Here is a 26,416-nt window from a genome sequence, read left to right on the forward strand (position 1 = left end):
GCATCCTCATCTCTGCTACCTTCAATTTTTGGATGTGGGAGTTCTTAACTGGCTAACACTCTGATTCATACAACATAGCCGATTGGACTGCCACTTTGTAGGACTTACCTGTAAGCTGTAGGGGTACCTTCTTATCAAATATAACTCCTAAAGTAAACCTCCATTTAAACCACACTGCCCTAATACGATGCATGACATCCTCATCAATCTCGCCATTGCCCTGAATCATAGGCCCTAGATACTTGAAACTCTCCCTCTTCTGAATGGCCAGAGAGTCCAGCTTTACAACCACATTAGCCTCTTGTGACACATCACTAAACTTACATTCGTGTACTACGTCTTGGTCCTGCTCAACCAAAATCCTTTAGACTCCAAAGTCTATCTCTAAATCTCCAACTTATCATTGACTTCTCTCCGATTATCATCAATCAGACCATATCATCAGCAAATAACATACACCAAGGCACCTCCACTTGAATATGTCCCATCAAAACATCCATCACCAAGGTAAATAAAAAAGGGCTAAGATTCGATCCTAGGTGCAAACCTATCAAAACTAAAAAAGGCTTTGAATCTCTACCTACTATCCTTATACGAGTCTTCGCACCATCATATATGTCCTGAATCAACCTAGTGTATGCCACAGGCACACCTCTAGCCTCCAATCACCTCCACGGAATCTCCCTGGGTACTCTGTCATATTTCTTCTCAAGATCAATAAACACTATGTACAAATTCTTCTCTCTTTCCAAAAATTACTCCACTAATCTCCTCACAGGGTGAATGGCCTCAATAGCCGAGCGACCAGGCCTGAAACTGAACTGATTCTCAGAGATAGTCATGATCCTTCTTAGCCTCAACTCAACCATATTTTCCCAAATCTTCATAATATGACTCAACAGCTTAATACCTCTATAGTTATTGCAACTCCTAATGTCTCTCTTGTTCTTATATAAAGGAATCATCGTACTCTACCTCCAAGCTTCAGGCATCCTCGCCCCCTAAAAATGATGTTAAAAAACCTTGCCAACCACTCCAAACCTACCTCACTGGTGCACTTCCAAAAATCCACTGGAATTTTGTCAGGCCCCATCGCACTGCCCCAACGCATCTTGTGAATAGCCTCCTTGACCTTCTAAACCTTGATTCTCTTACAATACCCATAATTGCAACACTCTTTATATTTCTCCAAGTCCCCTAACACAAAACCTTTGTCCCCTTTATCGTTCAAATAACACACACCAAGGCACCTCCACTTGAATATGTCGCATCAAAACATCCATCACCAAGGCAAATAAAACCCTGGTGCAAGCCTTCAAAACCAAAAAAGGCTATGAATATCCATCTACCATCCTCATACGAGTCTTTGCACCATCATACATGTTCTAAATCAACCTAGTGTACACCACAGGCACACCTCTAACCTCCAATCACCTCCAAAGAATCTCCCTGGGTACTCTGTCATATGCCTTCTCAAGATCAATAAACACCATGTGTAAATCCTTCTTCCTCTCCCAAAGCTACTCTACTAATCTGGTTACAAGGTAAATTGCCTCAGTAGTCGAGCGACCAGGCATGAAACCGAACTGATTCTCAAAGATAGTCAAGATTCTTCTCAGCCTCAACTCAACTACCCTTTCCCAAACCTTCATAGTATGACTCAATAGCTTAATACCTCTATAGTTGTTGCAACTCTCGATTTCTTCGTTGTTCTTATATAGTGCAATCATCGTACTCTACCTCCAAGCTTCAGGTATCCTGGCCCCTAAAATGATATTAAATAACCTTGCCAACCATTCCAAACCTGCCCCACCAGTGCACTTCCAAAAATCTACTGGGATATCATCAGGCATCGTTGCATATCTATGATGTATCCTGCGAATAGCCTACTTGACCTTTTTGACCTCGATTCGCCTACAATAACCATAATTGAGACATTTTTCATATTTCTCCAAGTCCCTCAACACAAAAACTTTGTCCCCCTTCATCGTTCAAATAACATAAACCAAGGCGGCTCCACTTGAATATGTCATATCAAAACATCCATCACCAAGGAAAATAAAAAGGGTTAAGAATTGATCCCTATGCAAGCCTATCAAAACTGGAAAAGGCTCCGAATCTCTACCTATCATCCTCATACGAGTCTTCGCGCCATCATACATGTCCTGAATTGACCTAGTGTTCACCACGGGCACACCTCTAGCCTCCAATCACCTCAACACAATCTCTCTGGATACTCTGTCATATGCCTTCTCAAGATCAATAAACACCATGTGTAAATTCTTCTTCCTCTCCTAAAACTGATCCACTAATCTCCTCACAAGGTGAATGGCCTTAGTATTCGAGCAACCAGGCATAAAACCAAATTGATTCTCAAATATAGTCATGATCCTTCTCAGCCTCAACTCAACCACCCTTTCCCAAATCTTCATAGTATGACTCAACATCTTAATACCTCTATAGTTGTTGCAACTCTGGATGTCTCCCTTATTCTTATATAATGGAATCATCGTACTCTACCTCCAAGATTCAGGCATCCTCGCCCCTCAGAAAAATGATGTTAAACAACCTTGCCAACCACTCTAAACCTGTCCCGCCGATGCACTTCCAAAAATCTAATGGAATTTGGCCAGGCCCCATCGCCCTACCCCGATGCATCCTTTGAATAGCCTTCTTGACCTTCTCAACCTAGATTCGGCTACAATAACTATAATTGCAACATTCTTCATATTTCTCTAAGTCCCCCAACACAAAACCTTCATCCCTCTCATCGTTCAAAAATTTATAAAAATAGGACTGCCACCTCTTCCTAATGAGGGCATCCTCAACCAACACTGTACCATCCTCTCCCTTGATGAACTTCACTTGGTCAAGTTCATGAGCCCTCTGCTCCCTGGCCTTGTCAAGCCTAAACAACTTTTTATCCCTATTTTTATTCTCTAAAGTCGCATACAAGCTCTCATAAGTTGTTGTCTTAGCCGTCATTACCTCTAACTTAGCCTCTCTTCTAGCTAACTTATACTTCTTATTCATCAGTCTCTCATCATCATCCTTTCTCTCAAAAAACTTAGCATACGCCACCTTCTTCAACTTCACCTTCCTTTTAACCTCTTTATTCTATCACTAGTCCCTTTGATGCGTGCTAAATTGACCTCTCGATATACCTAGCACCTCTCTAGCGGTCTCCCTAATGTAATTAGCAGTCGTTTCCTACATACAATCCATATACCCTATACCCTCCTAAGCCCCCATACTTTCAAATTCCCTCCCAACTCTAAAGCACTAGCCAAAGTCAAGATACCCCGCTTAATTCTGGATCGAGCCTCCAAACTTTTTTTTACCTTGATTGATTACCAAGTCCATTACCAACAACCTATGTTTAGTTGAAATATTCTTGCTAGGTATGACTTTACAGTCCTTACATAGTGCTCTATCACCCTTTCTAAGGAGCAAAAATTCTATCTGAGTCATGACCATCGAACTATGAAAAGTAATAAGGTGATTCTCCTACTTTAAAAAGTTTGAATTTGCTATCCACAACCCAAAAACCCTAGAAAAATCCAAAAGAAAAGCTTCTCTTTTATTCCTCTCCTCAAAACAAAAATTGTTTTACACATCATCATAGCCTCTCGACAAAGACCCAATATGCTCATTGAAATCTCCACCCAAGAAAAGTTTCTCAGAGCTCAGAACGGCCCTCACCATCTCATCCAAAACCTCCTAAAAGCCATTATTCAAAATGAAAGTAAATAACCAGATGCAATTACATTCATATATACATATATACCATTCCGAAAAAGAGAACCAGGTTTAGCATGCTTTTAAGACCTTAACCTGGGTTGTGTAACTTGATCATCCTAAAACCTCCATGAGTTATATGGGTCTAGTATTATCCCTTGAATGGACCCTAGTACGTGTAGCCGAACAAACTGGAGATATCATAGGGGTCGGGAATTCTCGTGTACCCTTTGCCCTCTATGATACATAAATACAAGTATAAACTTAGGGGATTTCCATGTACCCTACAAGTATATAGTAACCATGACCAACACTCATGTCAGCAAATATGAGTTTATAGTGTCCGTCCATCAAACTCACACCTTCACGATTAGATATCACAACCCGCCATTATTGCCCAATTAAAACCTTAGCACATAATCAAACCACCAATTCTAGAAATTAATTACCAATACATTATGAAGTGGTTTTGTCATAGCGACTATAGATTGCAAGCAATGTCATTGGCCAACACTTAGGGGATTCCCATGTACGCCACAAGGTTTCTAATTGAATCACAACCATGGCCACCAAGGCCTTTCCAATTCATTTAAAATCAACCAAACTAATTTCAGTTCTATTACCATATTATGAAATGCAAAGATTTCAAGAATAGTCAAACTATGCGACAAAATCATTCTCATTAGCATTTTAACAAATATGTTGAGGGCATATAGTTTCCAAAACCAAAATCAAGTATAAATTGACCATTCCTATGTAACCACATATTCAAACCATGATTATAACATGAAAAACCATAAGAAAATCATGGGAAAACATTATCCAACTGTTGACACCCAATTTTGGCTCGCTCTTTTTCTTTTAATTATATTTTCGATGCTTCTTGGCCTTAAATAATATCTAAAATAAATTTATATTTTTATTTTTATGAAATTTTAAAATTAAAAAAAGAAGATTTATTTTCCTATAATATGGTAAAATATTTTAATTAAATATAAATAATTATTTTAAAATCAAAATTTCAAAAAAAAAAGTCTTTTTAATAATCGCATTCGCATTTTCTATTTTTTTTTCTCATATGATATATTGCGACTATATATTCTCATAATATATATGTCCTTATTATATGTGTATGGGTATATTTTATTATAATCTTATACATAAATTAATGTATATATTATTATCTAATTATATATGTATATTGTTAATATTATAAAAAAATAAAGTTACCAATTATGAAATCAGATACGTATACTAAATTATGTATATAATTTGCATACATTAAATCAAGCATAATTTTTTAGGGTAATAAGAAGTGTCGATAAAATTACTTTTGAAATAAAAAGAGCGTTTGGGTCAGTAATAACTTAGTTTCAATTCTTTATTTTACTCAAACTCAATTTTTATTCACAAATTTCAGTCTAAGAAACACAAATTCTATTAAAAAACACAATCCATCTGATCCATTAATTTATTTAAATCCGAGGGCCATTTTTTTAAAATCACCTTTTTCATAATATATACTCGCTCTGTTTCAAAAAGAATGACCTACTTTGACTTGGCACAAAGTTTAAGAAAATAAAGAAGACTTTTGAATCTTGTGGCCTTAAATTAAAGTTGTGTCAAATGTACCAAAATGCCCTTTAATCTTGTGGTCCTAAACATGCCATGTGGAAAGTTAAAATTAAAGTATTACCAAAAAGGAAAAGAGGTCATTCTTTTTGCAACGGACTAAAAAGAAAAGTAGATCATTCTTTTTTAAACGGAGGGAGTATATATGATTTATTATTTTTTTAATGATCTAATTTAATTTAGACCGTCCGATCTTTTGATCGGACAGATCAAAACCATTCAAAGAACATCTGAGAAAAACATGCTCTTCTCCCTTCCCCAAGAACCAAACACTCTTTCTTTTCTCTTTCTCTCTTACTCCTCTATCCTCCATACCCAAAATAAAAACCTAAACCCTAACAGACCCCTACCAAGACAATCTCCAACTACTTCCGTGCATAACCCATCTCCCCCACCCTAAAAATTTATTGAACTCTCCTTTCTCCTTCTCTTTCCTAATATTTCTCCCTCAAGTTGGAAGCCCTAACATTGCATCACCGCCGTCCCTAGTATGAGCTTGCAATATTCCATCAAATCCATCATCCATCATCCATCAACCTGTGACTACACTCTGAGCAAAATCAAGCATCGTTTTAGTGCAAAAAATTCAAAATTTTCATTCAAATCCACCATGACGGCTCTGAAAAGGTTGAAAACCCAGAGATTTGGGTTTCAAATATGGATCTCTATCGATTCTCATTCTCTTTCTAAAATTTTTATTTCAAATTTGGACTTTCAAGTCTAAATTTTGCCAATAAAGAGGGGTGTTCTTCATCCCCCAAAGAGGAAATAAAGAGAATTGGGGAAAAGCTTGGAAGTAGAGGAAAAAGGCATCAACAAGTCAAAAAGAGAGAAAAATAACAAAAAAAGGGTGAGTTAAAAGGAGTTGAAAGTCGTGAGTTTCAATTGTTGTTTTTAGTCTAAGTTTGAATTTTGGGGTTTGAGTTTGGTGGATGAAATACTTGATGGAAAGCTCTGGTTCGCGGCACAAAATAAGATAGGAACCAATCCTTTCATTTGTTTTTATCTGTCCTTTTTTTGCCTACTCTTGACTGTGTAAATATATGGCTTGATTCAGTTCAATTTTGGATGTGGTGTTGCTGATTATTTTTCACCGATTAAGTTCAAATTTTATTTAGATTTGGGGACTGTTGGAGCAAAATAGATTTAAAACTGTTATTTTTTCTTGTATTCCCCTATTTGGATGTGCATATGTGTATATATGTGTATGTGTTGCTTATCTCATTTGGGTATTATTGTTGACTACCTATAAATCAGATATGGGTTCACTTTAAGTTAATTTGATTTCAATGTAGTTGAATGCTTCTTGTAACGCCAAACATGAGAATTTACAGAAGACTATGTCACCCGTTCGAATTCTATTTTCTCCTTCGGTACTTTTTTTTAGTGTCTTCTTGTTATATTTTGTTAATTAAGGAGTATATGAGCCACCTAGTTTTGTTTTGTATGTGACTAATGGGGATGCCCATCTTTCAAGTTTCTTCAAAGTATGCTTTGCTATAGGTTGACCCAAAAAATGTTTAGGGGTTGATTTAGCTGAGTCACGTGAATTTCCTTTGGTTGGTTATGTTTTAAGGGCATATCGACTATCATTGTACAAATTTTAAATTTTTCTTACTTCATAAAACTTGAGCTTTATAAGTGAGAAAGTTATAGTTTATTTTGCAATACATATATCGAATAAATAACTTTGAATTCCTCGTTGTTTGATGCATTCCAAGTATTGCCGCTCTGTATAGTGCTCTGTATTTTTCCAAAATGATAAATTTCAGGATCATTGATTAAGATTGGGCTATATAAAAATACAAAACTCAAAGTTTGTTCTAATCTCTTTTGGGTTATACCCCGTCTTTGGATAAACTGGGGGGTTATCCTTGTGAGCTTAGCTTGGACCTTTATTGTCATTGTTATCACTTGTGTGTGATGTATTATTGGGGTTTTTGTTCATTATTGGTAGATCAGATAAACGATTTTCATTCCGTTTTCTATTTTTTATTTTCAAATAGGAATCTTCATGTTTAGAAGCCACGTGAAATGAAAGAAAAATCAGTCTTTTAGTTTCACCTTCGGTTACTTCTTTCGTAATCTGTTCTTGATTTTGAAAAGATGAAATTAGATTTGTTTTAAGTAGTGTTACTGATTCTTAATCCCAAAATTAGTTTCTATAATATGGTTTTGTCTTCACTTGCTTTGGTTATTCTTCTAACATTAAGCACATAAATGCATAACCTTGATCTTATATAAAATTGTAAGAAATAAAAAAGAATAAAGGCTTCATACATTAACTGGAAACAAGACAATTAAGAATAATATTTTCCTTTTATATTTTAATCAAACAACAACAACAACAACAACAACAACAACAACAACAACCTCAACAACCACCACAACAACAACAACCACAACCACAACCACAATAACAACAACCACAATAACAACAACAACAACAACTATAACAACAACAACAACAACAACAACCACAACCACAACAGTAACAACAACAACCACAACAACAATAACAACCACAATCACAATAACAACAACAACAACAATCACAACAACCACAACAACAACAACCACAACAACGACAAAAACAATAACCACAATAACAACCACAACAACAAAAACCACAACAACAACCACAATAACAACAACAATAATCACAATAACAACAACAATAACCACAACCACTACAACTATAACAACAACCATAACAACAACCACAATAACAACAACAACCAGCAGCAGCAACAATAACAACAACAACAGATTAATTATATTTAAGTTATATTATTTATTTATTGTTCTTAAAATAATTTAATGTCTTCGAAATTTCTTTAAAAATAGATTAATATCCTTATGTTTTTGCAATTAACATTTTATGACTAACTCATAAAGATAGATTTTTCTTTTGAAAGGGCTTTGGCAATTTTAATATTCAACTATCTTTTTTTTTACTAATTATTCGCCATGAAATATTTTTTTTCTTAATAAAATAAATGTCACAATCCTTTAGGACGAATGAGAATTTTAATACTATTGTGGGATGACGATAAATAGATAAGTTAATATTTAAAAAAAAAAGAGCCTATTCATCAATTTTTGCTTAATCGTCCTAACGTTTTACTTTTATACGTCTTGTCAACACTAATTTTAAGCTCTCAAATTTTGAAGCCCTCCAAAATGCAAGGTATATTCATGTACTTACGCTACCATATAAAAGGTATACTCTACAATTATTATTATTATTTTTATTATCATTACTTTACCATAACTACTATTGATATTATTACTACTATGCTCCATATGGAATTAAAGATCCATCATGTACTACTACATTTAATTTTATCTATTGAAGCCTCACAAGTCAAATAAGTTTTCAAATCTTTTCCATACTTTTCTAAATATATACATATATTCATGATCATTTTAAATAAATTCTTACACCCTTTAAAAGTATATTTTCCTTCGCTTTATTCATGCATTTAGCGTCATATATTCATAAACATGCTTTCTTATATAACTGTAAACTGAATGATATTTAAATACACTTAAAACATACTAATCAACTTTTTACACATGTATTTTGAAGACATATATATTTTGCAATAACTGCGTTACGTTCTTATAAATTGTAGTGACACATTTATATACCTTGGATTTATTTTTCTCAAAATAAAAGAAGGAATTTCTATCACCATTTTATCAAATAACGAAGCAATAATTTTATTTCAAATATTTTTTTAAACTGATTTTAAGGACTATCTTTGGATAGGCTCTGAGGAGTGCCTAACACCTTCCCCCCGAATAATCAAAATCCTTACTCAGAATCTCAAAATATTTTGATAGACCTAAATAGAGTTTTACATAAAAATAATTTCTCCTAATTTTCTTAAAAATTTAGGTGGCGACTCTAAAAAAAATTTTCAAAACCCAAGAGTCACAACATAGCCACCACATGTTGTATGTTATTTTGATTAGTTCGGAATAGGGCGCGACAGAATGACGAATATGTTGGGGATGTATGAACTTAAATTTATACCTTAACATGCTTAGTTTATGATTTTCATGCTCTTATTGTGTTATTTGCTTTACATGTGTTAATATCCTGCTTTGTGTGAAAGGATGCAAACTAAATCCAAACTTGCATTCCTTATTTGTCTGAATAACACTACTTGTTATATCACTTCCAATTTTTCTAGAGAGTCTTGGTCACATATAATTCACACACTGAATACGTGAGGGGTGTACTGTACTCCTCCGAACCTTCTTTAGATTCCTTAGTTTCAGAGTTGGTGCAAATAGGTTGGTGTAACTTCTCGCAGTTATTCAATCCCATTCTCAAAGATTTAGGAAAAATCTTACTCTAGAAATAGGTCATATCGCATACACCTTAAGCGAGACGGTCCAAGGCATGGTCATCACAATTAGGAAACCACCCTTTTGTCAAAGGTTACAAACCTGTTGACATATTTTTGTGTAAAGATTAGTGTGAACGGTCCAAACTAAAACACATAACAGATTTGATATAAATGACATATCATATCCTTTATCCTTTCTTTCAGATGGATACCAACCAAATCATACCAAACATACAAATGATTGCCTCAGTCCCCCAAAGCTTAAAACTCTAGTGGCAAAATATTCGAGTTGTGCATGGAGCTAAAGTCAGAGAACACTTAGGCTCTTTGGTGTTCCTCATAGATATTCAAGCTAACGAAGTGCTCGTAAAGATATTGTTTAAGTTCTGGGATCGGACCACCATGAAACTTGAGTTTACGGACTTCAAAATCACTCCAACTTTGGAAGACAGCAACAACCTCACAAATTCGCCTCTTGAAGAGAGAATACCATTGGCCCCGTCAGCCATGACCGGCAATTGTTTTTTTATACTTTAGGTTTAAGGGCAGACCATGCACCAAGGAGCATAATAGATAGTTGGGTTAACTTGGTCTACTTATTTCAGAAATTTAGATATAAAATGAGCTATGACCATCACCGAGAGGACTTTTCCTATAACAGAGCAAGGTGGGAGAGTGTTCGCCCTATGGCTTTCATACTTGCCTTCGTAGAGATTATGGTCTTCCCTAAAAGAAGGGGATACATCAACATTAACTTGATGCCTTTGGTTTTCACTATGTTAACTAGTTTTAAGAAACATACATTAGTTCTTATGCTACTGGCAAAATTATTTTGGAGCTTTGTTTGATTGCTCAAGAGGGGATGATTTCTTTGGTGGATGCAACTTGTTGCTTCAAGTTTGGTCTGTGGAATATTTTTATCATAGGGCGCAAAATAGAGGCAACTCAGAGAAAGTCCCCGGCATGATACAAAGTCATGAGTAGAGATTGAGATTTTGGGAGGCACCACTAGGACCAGACGAATGGTGGGCTTATCTGACGTACCTCGCAGGAGAATCCATCCAATAGAAGCTTCATTGGATCACAGGAAGAACATTTCTAAGGAGGTACACTAGTTATTTTATTGAGTTTATCGGGTTGGAAGGAATCCAACCATACACTCTATTTAGAGTTCTACATCAATTCAGCAAAGAATAAAACATCCCTTTAAGGTCACACACGGCTCCAGCGGAAGTTACTTATGGAAGACAAGTGACTTGGGACAGAATTAGAAAATAGTAAATGTGGATGAACATAATTTCAGTAGAAATTGGACAAACACTCGGTGCACCTTGAGGTATTACACATGGAAAGTAGAAGGATACCCCATAACGCAACCAAGCTGGGAAAGGATTCCTAGGCTAGTGGACTATGACATAATGTATAGATGGCAAGTGAAATACTACCACATATGTATATCACCACCTCCATGTATTGATAAGTAATTCAAAGATCATTGGATGACATGATTTCTCCAGATGATAATGAGAAAGTTTGTGAAGGCACAAAAGAGGAATCCAGAGACCAATTCGTGAGGAATGAAGATAATCCAGACTTCCCAGATTGGCTGATAAATAAGGAAGATTTCATGGATTACCACTTGGAATTTTTTATGGACCTAGGTGATGATGATGAAGACGGCCCTACATGGCCTTGTATCCCCTTTCTTTGTTGTATTTTCACATTCCTTAAAGAGCCGCATGGCCAGCCCTATTGTATGCTCTTGTGTTCATCCATGTACTTTTCTTTTAAGATTTCGTTGATATATTTTAATGTAACCACTTGAATCCCTTTGTTTAATATAAGTCTCATTAATTCTCAAATCCAAATATGTTCAAATGGATCATTTATTTTCAAATTGATTGCAATGTAGGCCTACCTTTGGCGAAAGGGGCTCTCTATTAGGACACATTTTAGATGCCTCCAACTTAGAGTATATATGTTACATACTTATTACATTTTTCAATATCTCCCAAAATAACATAGTTTCCCTTTTTCTTTTCCTTTCTTTCTTTTCATTTATTTATCCCTCGAAAAAGAAAGTTGATTTATGTCGACTGATAAACTGGCGAAATCCTAATATACCCTTGGTCTAAAGACAAAATGACTAACAAGGATAAGGTCGTGATGATACCAGTTGATGATGCTGAAAGATCTCAAAGGCTACCAGACACCCATAACGACAAGCAGATGGCTAACATGGCATAAGAAATTAAAGTCTTAAAAGAAGAAATACGTCAAATATGGGATCTGACCAAGCTTACAATGGCTAGTTTTCCCACTCAATTTCAGGCTCCAAATGTTGAACTACCCCCGATCTCCCCCGCTAACCTAGTAAATCCACCTTCATATATTCAAGCCTCACTTTCTTCTCAACCTACTGCCGGAGCTGCACCTGATTTTTCATTTCCTACTCAGAGCTTTACCATTCCAGTCCATCCAATAATGCAGCACATACCTGAGGCACATGTCACTTATGAGATACCTATGCCACCTGTATATGCTATTGAAGCTCCTATGTTCCCAACATTTGTCGCTATTAATATTCCATATGAGGTTAATTGGTTTGTGGGATTAGGAAAGTATATCCAATCGAATAAAGAAAGGTCAATAGTAGCCCAGCTCAAAAGTCTAAAGAGGGCATTTAGAAACACACAAGTCACCAGAGGAACTAAAATCTTGAATTATGATGATTTATGCATTCATCCAAACATCGAGACCAATAAGGTAAAAACCACTAAAGTTTGATGTGTTTGATGGAAAGAGTGACCCACATGCACACCTGAGGTCTATTGCAAAAAATTGGTCGGCGTAGGAAGGAATGAGAAGTTAAAAATAAAGTTGTTCATTCAGAGTTTGTCAGGAGAAGGTTTAACTTGGTACACCCGATAAGACCCTCATAAGTGGTGTGAATAGCGGGAAATGGTTAAAGACTTCATGATTAGTTTTAGGTTTAACACCGACATTACCCCAGATAGGTTCTCATTGGCTAACATACAGAAAAAGCCATCACAATTATTTTAAGAATATGCATGGCATTGAAGGACCGAGGCTGCTAGGATCCAGCCTCCACTAGATGAAAGTGAGCTCTCTAAGTATTTTATTTGAGCTCAAGAAGATGTTTATTATAATAAGATGATGTCAATGATGGTTTAAAAGTTTACAGAATTAGTCAAGATGGGGGATTTCATAAAAGAAGGCATCAAGTCAAGAAAGATACAGTCTATGGTTGCACTGCAAGCCATAAGTAAGGCTATATAGTCTAGTTCCATTAGTGGTAATACGAAGAAGAAAGAAGATGTCTCAACCATCACACCATACTACCAACCTAGAAATTCTTCCTACTCTTACCCTAACAACCCCCAAATTATTACTCACATCTCAGTGTATAATACCCAACCATATTACAATCCACCTTGAGCTCCAGTATACCAGAATCTAGCAACATCATATGCCCCATCCAAGCACCAGCTCACCTACTAGACCAGCTTATTTGCCAAGACCACATCCAAATCTTGAAGCCATAAATACCCGCACCTACACACCAATTGTTGAACCTTTGGCCCAGCTATTTGAAAGATTGAGGGCAGTAGGATTTTTGTATCCAATCGAAAGAAAAAACCCTAATACTAACCTCTCAAAATTTTTATGGAAATAAGCAATGCGCTTATCACTTGGGAGTCTAGGGACATGACACAAAAGAGTGCTATAGTTTAAAGAATCAAATTGAGTCTCTACTAAGGAAAGGAGTAATCAAATGCACTGCCGCAACTTTAAATGTGAACAATAACCCCTTGCCAAATCATGGAAATTGAGAAGTCAACATGATTACTCTAGAGGGAGAATATGACTTGGAAGAAACCATTGTTCCCGCATAGAATGCAGAAGAAGTCGCCACTACATCCCATCACAGTCTTTTATCACAGTTCAGTTGAGAGAGCCTATAACTATTTAGACTTACCTGGAAAGAGTCGTAGTGACCACTATATCCACTGGGAGGACCGATTATGACACTAAAGCAGTCCTATGGGATTATCAAGCTAAAGCCAAGGTAAAAATAATAGACACTGCTGCAGCTCAGGGGATGACCAGGTCAGAAAGATGTTACACTCCAGAAGATCTGAATCGAGGAGTTCTCATGAAAGAGTAGAACTCAAAAAGGAATATTATTGATGCTGAAGTTGCAGAATTTTGGAAAAAAATGCAACCCAAGGACTATTTGGTTGAACAACAACTAAGGAAGACACCGACCCATATATCCATTATATCTTTGCTTATAAGTTCTGAAGCCCATAAAAATATTTTGATAGAAGTGTTATGTGGGGTTATCATACCGAAGGAAACCACAAGCGAGACTTTGGCTACAATAATTGAATGAATGGTGGAAGCAAATAAGGTCTTTTTCCATGATGATGAGCTACCATTGAAGAGGTTGCGCACAACAAAGTACTTTATATCGCAGTCAGATATCATGATAAGATTGTTAATAAGTTTTTGATCAGTGGTGGTTTCGGTTGTAATATTTTTCCCTTCTCTACCCTAAGGTAATTAGGTGTAAACATAAAAAATATAAGGAAGAGTCGAAGGTCAGAGCCTTTGATGGATCGCAAAAGAGTGTCATCAGAGAAACTTACTTGACATTGCAGATAGGACCAGCTGAATTTCCCATATTAGTTTAAGTAATGGATGTATCATCTAGTTACAACCTATTTTTGGGAAGGCCATGGGTCTATATGGCAAGAGCTATTCCTTCCACTCTCTATTAGTGAGTAAAGTTTGAGTGGGGTCACACAGAAGTTACTGTCCATGAGGAGCTCAGTCACTCCATCTATTCTTTCAACTCAGTTTTAGTTAATAAGGAATTAAATGAGCAATTTTCCATACTCTGGAGATCATGCAAGCTGCAAAGACCAATGAGAAAATAGAGCCAGTAGAAGCAAAAATGTCGAGTGCTGCAAAGATAGTTGTGTCAGAGATGCTGAAATATGGGTATTAGCCTAAGACAAGACTAGGAGAACCAAAAAACGATGGTATAATTAAGCCAATCCAGTTGAAACATAAGAGAGGTACTACATGGATTGGATATAAGCCCACTTCTGGAGGATCCTGCTTTGAAGGATCAAGAGTGATAGTATTTGTGTCAGCCCAAGTCCAAGTTTCAAAATAAAAAGTTTATGAGGATATCATAGAAGAAATAGGAAATCTATTTGTGGTCGTGATCAAAGGAGAACCAGAGATGGATTTCAAGAAGCTTACCATCCATGATGCTGAACTTGGAGAAGTCTTGTAGAATTAGACTATTAGCCCATCCCTATTTCGACAATTCTTGGTAGTATGGAGTTGTAGTCTTTTTAAAAATTTATTTTGTTTTCATGATCAATTGAGGCTTAAATCATGCCAAAGCTTTTATTGCTACTTACCTCTTGCCAAAGCCCAGTGCTTTTCAATTAATAAAAGTTTTTATTTTCAAAACTTATTTTTGTATCTTTAATATCTATTTACTTTACTCACTTTTTATACATTTCAGTACAATAATTAATAAAAATCCTCGTTCCACGATTATGACATGTAACAAATTCGTTGAGCAAAATACAAGTGATGAGCAAGATTATGAGGAGTGCGATGAAAGCATGATGCCTAAAAACCTACCATAGGAGATCAAGTAACTTGAGAGTCAAAAAAGACTAATATGGATGAAACTGAAGTCATAAATTTGGGTGATGAAGAAACGGTAATGGAAACTTAGGCCAGCATACACTTGGAGGTTGAAAAGAAACATGAATTGATAATCCTACTCAAGTAATACATCAATGTGTTTTCTTGGTCTTACGATGAAATGCCAGGTTTGAGCATTGATATCGTCTCACGTCGACTGCCAATTAACCCCGCATGTCCGCCAGTGAAGCAAAAGACAAGGAAATTCAAATCTGATTTGAGCTTAAGGGTCAAAGAGGAGGTGACCAAGCAGATAAAAGCCAACGTCATGAGGGTCAAAAATTATTCCATATGGTTGGCCAACATTGTTCCAGTGCCAAAGAAAAATGGGAAGATAAGAATATGCGTAGATTGTTGGGATCTCAACAAGGCTAGCCCAACAGATGATTTTCCTCTCCCAAATATTCACATTCTCATTGATAACTGCGTGAAACATGAGTTGTAATCATTTGACAATTGTTTTGCAGGATATCATCAAATCTTAATGGATGAGAATACCGTAGACAAGACACGCTTTATCACTTCGTAAGGAGTATACTGCTATAGGGTAATGCCATTTGGACTTAAGAACGTTAGTGCAACTTATATGAGGGCTATGACGTTTTGTTTTCATGATATGATTCACAAAGAGACTAAGGTGTATGAGGATGATGTCATTATCAAGTCTAAAAAGAGTTCAGACCACCTGGATGATTTACAAAAATTCTTTAAGAGGTTGTGAAGGTATGGCCTAAAGTTGAATCTGGCCAAATATGCCTTTGGAGTTCCCTTGGGCACATTATTTATGATTCTTGGGAAGACTCGATTACATCATTTGGTTCATAGCCCAGTCCATGATAATTTGTGAACTAATATTTAAGTTATTGGAGAAAGATGTTGCCACTTGATGGACTGAAGAATGTCAGAAGGTTTTCGATAAAATCAAGGAGTACTTGTCCAACCCACCAGTATTGGTTCCATCAGATCCTAGAAAGCCACTGCTATTGTATCTATCTGTTATGGATAATGCATTTGGGTGTGTGTTAGGGCATCATGATAAGATGGGAAAGAAAGAACAAGCCATTTATTACCTGAGTAAGAAGTTTAAACCGTATGAGGTAAGTTATACATTATTAGAGCAGACATCTTGTGCGTTGACTTGGGTTGTGCAAAAGTTAAGGTACTACCTATCCGCAAATACCCCGTACTTAATCTCAAGAATGGATCCACTCAAGTACATTTTTCAGAAACCAATGCCTACTGGGAAATTGGTAAAATGGCAAATTTTGTTGAGCGAGTTTGATATTGTGTACATGAAATAAAAAAACCATTAAAAGACAGCTTTAACTAATCATATCACAGAAAATCTAGTGTATCAAGATTACAAGCCACCTAAGACCTACTTTCCTAATAAAGAGGTGTTTTTTACAGTAGAAGACATCTCAGAGACATATAATGGATGAAGAATGTTCTTTGATGGAGAGTCAAACTTCAAAGGAGTCAAAATTACAGCAGCCCTAGATTTAGAAATAGGTCAATATTATATGATCTCGGCTAAGATTAAGTTTCCTTGTACGAACTACATGGCAGAATATGAAGCTTGCATTCTCGAACTAAGGATGGCAGTAAACATGAATATCAAAGAGTTCTTGGTGATAGGAGATTCATATTTGTTGATCTATCAGGTGCAAGGAGAATGGACCACCGAGAATGTCAAAATCCTTCCTCATGTGCAATGTGTTAAGAAGCTCAGTAAAAGGTTCACAAAGATTGAGTTCAAACATGTCCCTCGAATTCAAAATGAGTTCGTCGATGCCCTGCAATACTATTTTCAATGATTAAACATCCAGATAAGAATTACATTGATTCCATAAAGGTGGAGGTACACAAGTAACATGCATACTGTTTCCAAGTTGATAAAGAACCAAATGTAAAGTCGTAGTACTGTGACATCAAGAGGTTACTCAAAGGAGGAGAATATCCAGAAAGCACTACTAGAGAGTCGAAGAGGACTTTAAGAATGATGGCCAATCACTTCTTTCTCAATGGGGAGATCCTGTATAGGAGGACTCCATACTTGGGATTATTGTGATATGTTGATGCGTAGAAAGTCATGAGGTTGTTGGAAGAGATACATGCAGGAACTTATGCCTCGCATTCATTCTTGGAAGAAAATTTTAAAGGCTAGATACTTTTGGATAACCATGGAGAGAGATAGCATTCGATAAGTGGAGAAGTGTCACCAATGTTAAGTTCATGGGAATTTTATATGGGTTCCACCAAATAAGCTTAATGTGATGGGTTCTCCTTGGCCATTTTCTTCTTTGGGCATGGATGTTATTGGGTCGTAGAGCCTGCTACATCCAATGGACACCGTTTTATCTTGGTTGCTGTCGAATACTTCATGAAATTAGTTAAAGCTTTAACAGACAAGGCAGTGACTAAGAAAGTCATAGCAGATTTCATCTGCAATAACTTGGTTTGTCGGTTTGGAATTCTAGAGTCAATCATAAAAGATAATGGGGCCAATCTCAATAGTGACCTTGAGAGAAATTTATGAAAGGTATAAGATCTCTCATTAGAACTTCATAGCATATTGACCACAAATGAATGGAGCAGTAGAGGCAGCAAATAAGAATAGCAAGAGGATCTTGAGGAAAATAGTGGGCTGCAGTAGGGAATGACATGAGAAGATACTATATGCTTTGCTCGGTTATCACACCACGATTAGAACATCCATTGGGGAAAATCCCTATATGTTAGTTTACGGTTCAAAAGCAGTGATACCTGCAGAGTTAGAGATGTTTTTATTAAGAATTATCCAGGAGGTCGGTTTAGATGTTGTTGAATCGATTCGTAGTAGGATCGAACAATTGATTCTTATTGATAAGAAAAGACTGGACGCAGTTTACCATGGGCAACTTTATCAAAATAGAATGATCAAGGTGTTTAACAAGAAAATCAAGCCTCGCCAATTCACACCGGGATAGTTGGTATTGAAGAAGATATTCTTCAATACCAAGTGTCCAAATTGGCAAGGTCCATACATAGTTCACCGAGTACTCTCAGGAGGAGCAGTAATCCTTGTTGAGATGGAACGCATAGTAAGTACGAAGCCGATCAATTCAGACGCCATCAAAAAGTACTATATTTGAAGACATTAGAAATAGTCGTTATTTTCTTGTACTTTTGCATTTTTCTCTAATGTAATGAACTAAGTATTATCTTGACTTCCCATGGTGGGATATAGAGGCAACCCACATCGATTTCAGTTTCCCTTAGAAAATCTAAAAACATCATCCTTTCATATATTCAGAACTATGCTCAACCTGACTTTCCATGGTAGGATGCGTGGGCAATCCTCATCGAATTTTGTCCCTTCATATTTTATTCTCTTATTGTACTAAACTACTGCCTAACCTAATTCTACTTGGATACGTAGGCAACCTGAGTCAGGCTCGGCCATTGCATTCCATATTTTTATTTCTCCCATTGTATTTGAACTATGTCATGACCTGATTCTATTTGGATATGTAGGTAGTCTGAGTAAGACTCGTTCGTTACATTTTATATTTCTTTTTCTACCCCTGAACTACGTACAGACCTGATACCTATTTCCAGGATACGTAGGCAACCTAAAAAGTTTGGTTTTACCTTTAGGAAAATCCTCTTTTGCTCATAGTATAGCCCCAGAATATAAGCAATCTAGCTGCTAGAATCATCGTAGCATTAATAAAGACATAGCAGCTCCACCTAAAGGATAAAACTACGTGGGTCACGATCGACAAATGGAGGCTTAACAGATTTCCGAATGTGTCATAATCTAAAAATGATAGAGGATTACTATATATACTTACACTACAACAAAATGTATTTATAACTACGAAATTTAAGCTATGAATGTAGAAATTATGGCTATTACTAAGTAATAGCCACGAAAAATCGAATGTCATAGCTGTCTTTAAATTTATAAAATTTCTTAATCACAAAAATCTAATTGACAAAGCTAATCCCTCATTTTTCCTACAATTGCTAACAATCGTGGAAATAATGGTCTAAATATCTACAACTTTATTGCTACAATAAAATTTTGTAGCAAATAATATATTTTTTTAAGCTATATAAGTTATTGTAGAAATAGTAACCTTTTAGTCACAGTAAATAATTTGAAACAAAATATTGTAGCTAAATATATATTTTTTCTTTAACTTATAAAAAACTATAGTAATTGTTAGATGATATAGCCACGTCTTTTTGCAATAGTAAAATTTTGTAGAAAACTATTAATTTTTGTCACGAATTTAAATTTATCGTAGTAATAATAAATTTTTAACCATAATAAATTATCTTAAATAAAATATTGTAGCTAAATTGATATTTTTGTTTCAAGTTACAAAATTATTGTGGCAATAGTTAACTGAAATAGCCATGTATTTTTGCTATAATAAAATTTCATAGCTAATTATTAATTTTTGCCATAAGTTTAAATTTATTATAGTAATAGTAAAGTTTTAGCCACAATAGATTATTTGAAATAAAAAATTATAGCTAAATAAATAATTTTTGCTTCAAGTTGCAAAATAATGGTAGTATAATTTTTTTTAAAAAATGGGGGTAGGGGAAGGGGAATGGGGGAGGGATTATAATATGGGGAATCGAACCCTCAGTAACAAGGTGAAAGTTCAGGTAGCTAACCAACTAAGCCACTAAGATTTCCCAATGGTAGTATAATTAACTAACAATTCAATAAATTTTTTTGGTACAAATAAATTTTGTAGCTAATTATTAATTCTTACCACATGTTAAAATTTGTTGTAGCAATAGTAATCTTTTAGTCATAAAATGATTCTTTAAAATAAAATATAATAGTTAAACATTTTTTTTTGCTTCAACTACTAACTTAATAGCTTTAATTATTTGATATTACAAAATGAGGTATGAACAAATTTATTATCGCGATCACATTTTTGTAGCTAATAATTATTTTTACCATGAGTTAAAAGTTATCATATCAATACTAATCTAGTGCTGTTAGAGGTGTTGATCATTCAATTTGATTGCAAATTTTACAAGCTTAATTTGTATATTTCAAATGTAATTTCAATAAGTAGGTGATTATATTTGATTAACTGGTCTTCGAGTGCTTTCTAAATTGTATTTGACTCAAACTTGTTTAATTGGAATAATATTTTTATTAATTTATTGTAATTGGAGGAGTTAATCATTCAATTCGACTTAATTTTACGGGCTATTTAGTAATTTTAAATATAATTTCAATAAATAGGTGATTATATCTAAATAATGTTAATTAACTAAATTGTATCAAACTTAAACATAACTTCACAGACTTATTGTAACTTTATTCTAATCAAGTGCTTTCAAAATCGTTATTTAACTGAAATTTGTTTCACCACAATAATATCTTTATCGATCTAATGTAATTAGGAGTGTTAATCTTTAAATTCAATTTACATGCCTATTTGTAAATTAAATTTCAAAAAAGAGGTGCTCATATCTATATAATTTTGATTAAGTAATTGTATCGAACTGATGCGTAACTTTATTGAGATCACTGAAGCTTCATCTTGATCAAGTACTTTCATAATTGTTATTACTCAAAACTTATTTCATCAGAATAATTTCTTTATCGATCTAGTGTAATTGAAGGTATTAATTGTTCAATTACAAATATATTTATAAATTTTAATAAATATATAATTACATTTACTTAAATTAACAAGTTATACTAGATTTTAGCAAAATCTTAATAAATCTCATTCAAATGTCATCCTAAATAAGTGTTTGAAGAATTGTTTTTTAATCTTATATGATCTTTGGAAATAATATATTTATTAATTTTATCATATTATATCTCCACTAATCAACTATTATATTCAATTTAATTAGTATTAAAGGTATTCATACTATGATCTAGTATTATTTTAATAACCTAATAATCGTCAAAAATTTAGCTGAACACTATTATTTAATAATTTATCAGAATAAGGAAGTAAATAACAATACTAATAAATATGATAGATGACAAAAACAAAAGTTGAAAAGAAATATACATATATTGAAATAATATTTGTTATACAAAATGATTGATTTTTATAATTAACTTAACGTAAAATATATTTATTATTATTACTATTATTTTTATTATATAATTTCCTTTGTTATATTTATTAGTTACATAATTATAGTATTTATTTTTATATATAAAGAAATTAAAGAAAGCAAATATATATATATATATATATCTTCAGCTGCCACTCCCTCTCTCCTTTACCCAAAGCCCAAAAATTCACCCTAAAATTAAAAACTACAACCTAAAAACTCCCCTCAAAATTTTAAAACCCATTAAATAACCTACTTCCCCTTCCCACATACTAACAAACTATACCTAATCCCCCTCTCCAGTCGCCTCCCTCCCCTCCAATTTTTTATCTCACTTTTTTATTCGATTTATAATTTTCTTGTATATGATATTTTGCTAATTAATATTTATTTTTAGGTTCTAACTTCCATATTTAAGGTATGTTCATATCTTCATATTTTAATATTTTAGAATTTTAGAATTTTAGAATTTTAGAATTTTAGAATTTGTCTTACACCTTTTTGACTTATATTTTTGAATTTAGAATTATTCTGATAAGTTTACAAATATTGTGCTTTATGAATAAATTTTGAGGACTTTAATGTTTTGAATAGTGTTGGCAAGTGCAATTGTTTCGCGAGAGCAATACAAAACAATGTCGAAATATTAGGATGAAGTTTTTTTTAAGAAGTTTTAAGGCCTGCATGTTCGTTAACGTTTTTTATTACTTTAATTTTTTTGGTTTTTATCTATTAAATACTTTAGTAAAAATATTATCTAAGAAAACATTTTTTCTTCATATATATATATATATACTAATTTAATGAGTTCAAACATTAGACTAAATAGGATATTTGTTTCAATAATAAAGATGAAAATAATAATTAAATTTGATATCTTTTGAATATGTAAAGATGGAGAATATATTTATTAAACCTAACCTTTACCAAAAATATTTTTAAAAGTCGATCGATATTCATCTACCATCTGTAAATTGCTACAAAATAATATAATGATAGAGACATCAAAATAATATAATTAAATCTAATTTTTACACACAAAAAATTTCACAATGTCATGCAACACTCATCTACCACTATAAATAATAATGATTGAGACATCAAAATAATATAATTAAATCTAATTTTTACAAACAAAATTTTTTTCAATGTCGTCCAACACTCATCTACCACTGTAAACAATAACAAAATAATAGCATAATAGAGATATCAAAATAATAAAACTAAACCTAACCTTTACATAAAAAAAATTCTCAAAGCCGATCAACATTTATCTATTACCTATAAACTGCAACAAAATAATACGATAAAAGTGACATCATTAAACTTAAAATTTACACACAAAAATTTCTCAAAGCCGATCGAGATTCATCTATGAACTGTAAACTACCAGAAAATAACAAACTAATAGAGATATTAGGATAACACAATTAAACCTAACCTTTATCTAAAAAAAATTTTCAAAGCTGATCGACATTCATCTAGGATCTGTAAATTAAAATAAAACAATAAGATGATAAAGATATCAAAACAATACAATTAAACCTAACCTTCACACAAGAAATTTTTCAAAGCCAAACGACATTCATCTACGACCTGTAAACTATAAAAAATAATTTAATAATGATCACAAAGCTTCAATTTTGAACCAACTAATTCTTGTCTGAATGAAAATTTTAATCCTAAAGAGTGATTTTGAATGAAAATAAAGAAGATATATATATACACACACATGTTGAATTCTATTATGATGACCAAAACAGCGAAGAAGTTGAGGGTTAGAAAATCAAGCATTCACCAATCTAGACATGAAATCGAATCAAGTTAGATGAGTATCAATCATATTCTCCCAATAGGCAAACCGGTTTGTACTCTAGTTTAACGTACATCTCAATATTTATAGAAGTATTTTCTTAATAGAGTCCTATTTTAAGAGTATTTTTCTAATTGAAAAGTAGAAAGAAAAATATTAATTAATCTTCCTACCATATATTTTTGGAAGTCTTGTAGAAAGAAAAATATTAATTAATTCTCCTACTATATATTTTAGAAATCTCATATATTTTAGGTAGTCTAGTTAATATAATAAAAATAATTAAATAATAAATTAATTATATGGATGGATGGATAGATAGATAGATGAATTGAACTTGAGTATAGATGATGAATTGAACTTGAGTATAGATCAATTGAAGTTGATTATAGATCAATTGAACTTGATTTTTGGTGCAAATATACTTTAGTGACAGACAATAGTATCAATTTTTAATTTTTGCGCTAATTTACTTTATCATTATTGACACTCATGTCTATTTCTCTTCTCCCTCCTCTTCCCTCCTATGTGCCTCATATTTTCTCATCTCAATTTGTGATTTGATTAAAAAGTTTATGATGTTTTGCTAATTAATTTTTTCTTTCTTTTTTGTAGGTTTTACAATATGAAATTTCTCTTAAGTATATGAGATAAGTTTTACAATATGAGTACTTTATTGAATATATATTTTTGTTAATGTAAAGGTAACATTCTATCCTTATGGGTTTTAAAATTTATATTGAAATTTGAGATTTTTCATTGATGAAATTATACTGAGTATGTTATTTATGTTATATTGAAATTTAAAATTTATATCTACATGTTTTAAGAAGTTTAAAAAATCTACATGTTTACTTCTTTACTTTGCATTTTTTCTTATTTTTACATATATTGTTTCTCCTTGAACATTTATATACACACATTATTTATATAATTTATATACGTTATATTAAAGAAAGTTACCAATTATTAAATCAGATGCATATACTAAATTATTTATATAATTTATATACGTTATATCAAAGATAATTTTTTAGGGTAATAAGAAGCGTCGATGAAATTACTTTTGAAAGAAAAAGAGTGTTAGGGGCAGGAATAACTCAGTTTCAATTCTTTATTTTACTCAAATTCAATTTTTATTCATAAATTTCAGTCTAAGAAACACAAATTCTATTTTAAATAAATCACTAGTCATCCAATCCATTAACTAGAACAACGGAAGATAGAATATTAGAATTAGAAGAAAGACTAAAAAGATTAGAGATAAGAGTGTACAGTAAAGAGATAATTAGAGAAGAAGATTTTGTAGAGGTAGAATTATTAAATACATGAGGTGAAAATAATAAAGTTAAACAGAAAAAGTCATTGAATTTACCATTTGAAGGAATGGTATGTAGTGAAGAAAAAAAGATAAGTGCAGTCAAAGTTTTAGCAAGAATAAAAATTCAGTGGTTTCTTACTATGAAAGTTGTTGATCTATGTCTTGATTTGGATCTTCTAAGTATTCCTAATTCTAGTAGCTATTTTATTTGTATTTCAAAATCTTTAAGGTCTTCATTTGTAGCTTCTATAGATGTTGTTCTTATAGTATATTCTGGATTAATTATTTCTAATTTGCAGGTAATTTGATTGGAGTCCCACGGTCTTTTTAATTTTAGATTTTCCAACATTGTTAGTGGCTTGTATCGAGTGTTGCTTAATAATTTATTTAAGTATTCTTAAGAGGATGAGGCTTCTTCCTTTCCTTTATCTTTGCCTGTATTCATATTAAAACAAAAATTGTTAGTTGTCTTCTATTATTAGTCTACTTAGTTGATCTGCTAGATTATTATCTTTTCCTTTAATATGTTTTAAAACAATGTTGTAAATAGAAGTGGCATCTATGAAATTTATCCACCTTCTTTTATTACTATTCTTTTCTTTATTTTCTGATAGAATTTTACTATAGCCTCGCAATCTGTTCTTACTAATATTTCGGGTATAAAAGAGAAACTGAGGAAGAGATTGAAGAATGTGAGAACACTAATTTTATGAATATAGAAATAATGGAAGAAGATGGTTTCGAAGTAAATAAGGCCATAATGAAAGCAGAAGCCCTATACGAAATAAATAGCAATACCATATTTAAATGCACAGGTTGTAAACGATTATTTTTATTATTGCACAATTAGTGAGAACTCGTTTGATCAGACTTTAGGAGCTAGATTATTTAATAAAGAGAAAATGATCAAAAGCCCCCCCCCCCCAACCTTTTCCCCAAATTCCAACTACCCACACGCTTTTTGAGGGGGGGCGACCCCCCCCCCCCCTTTATTATTTTAAAGTGGAATTCCCCCCCCCCCCCCCGAAAGATGACTTGGTGAAAGAGTGTCTTTCACACTCTTTAAAGAGAGTGAAAACATAAATTATTTATTAAAAAATTATTTTTAATATTTATGTACTTTTTTTATTCATTTTTAATTATTCTTTTTCTTTATTCATTTTCTTTCGTCTTCTTCTTCTTCTTCTTCTTCTTCTTCTTTCTCACAAACAAAAAACTTCAAGAACTAATCAATGGCAACCAAGATTAATATGTTATCTTCCTTATCTCCAAGCACAAAATCAATTGGTTTCGACTCCAAGTTCGTCGAAAATTTTAAAATGGGTATTGTTCCTTATTTTCAACTTCAAGGTCGTCGAAAATTTCAAAATCGATGTTGTCCATTATTTTTGAATTAAAGGTCGTTGTAAAATTTAAAATGGGTAGTAATGTCCCGCAAAGTCCTCTTCTAGTCTGAGCCTTAGAGTATATTCAGCGAAGTGAAAATCTGAGTTCAAAAATTTCAGAAGTGTCTTTTCAAATGTGAAATACTTTGAATCGTGTGGAATTTCCTTAATTTTTACTTTTTGTCATGTAGAACATTGAATAAGCTTTCCATCGATATCAAATTCGCCTAAATTGGACACTCAGGTGAAGAGTTAGAGCCATTTTAGTGAGACATTGTGCCACCTGGCACCTTAGCGCGTCGCGGAGCCAGCC

The 26,416-nt window shown here is 33.4% G+C and overlaps 1 long non-coding RNA gene across 1 annotated transcript; it reads right to left on the minus strand.

Annotated features, from left to right (window-relative positions):
* Window positions 1–16,820: 16,820 nt before the first annotated feature.
* Window positions 16,821–19,285, minus strand: LOC124887968. The gene is made up of 2 exons (XR_007045634.1): window positions 19,119–19,285; window positions 16,821–17,281 (listed from the first exon to the last, which is right to left on the minus strand). It is a non-coding gene; the product is annotated as an uncharacterized LOC124887968 (long non-coding RNA).
* Between the last annotated feature and the right edge of the window lie 7,131 nt (window positions 19,286–26,416).

Source organism: Capsicum annuum, chromosome 10, assembly GCF_002878395.1.
Source record: "Capsicum annuum cultivar UCD-10X-F1 chromosome 10, UCD10Xv1.1, whole genome shotgun sequence".
NCBI classification, from domain to species: domain Eukaryota; kingdom Viridiplantae; phylum Streptophyta; class Magnoliopsida; order Solanales; family Solanaceae; genus Capsicum; species Capsicum annuum.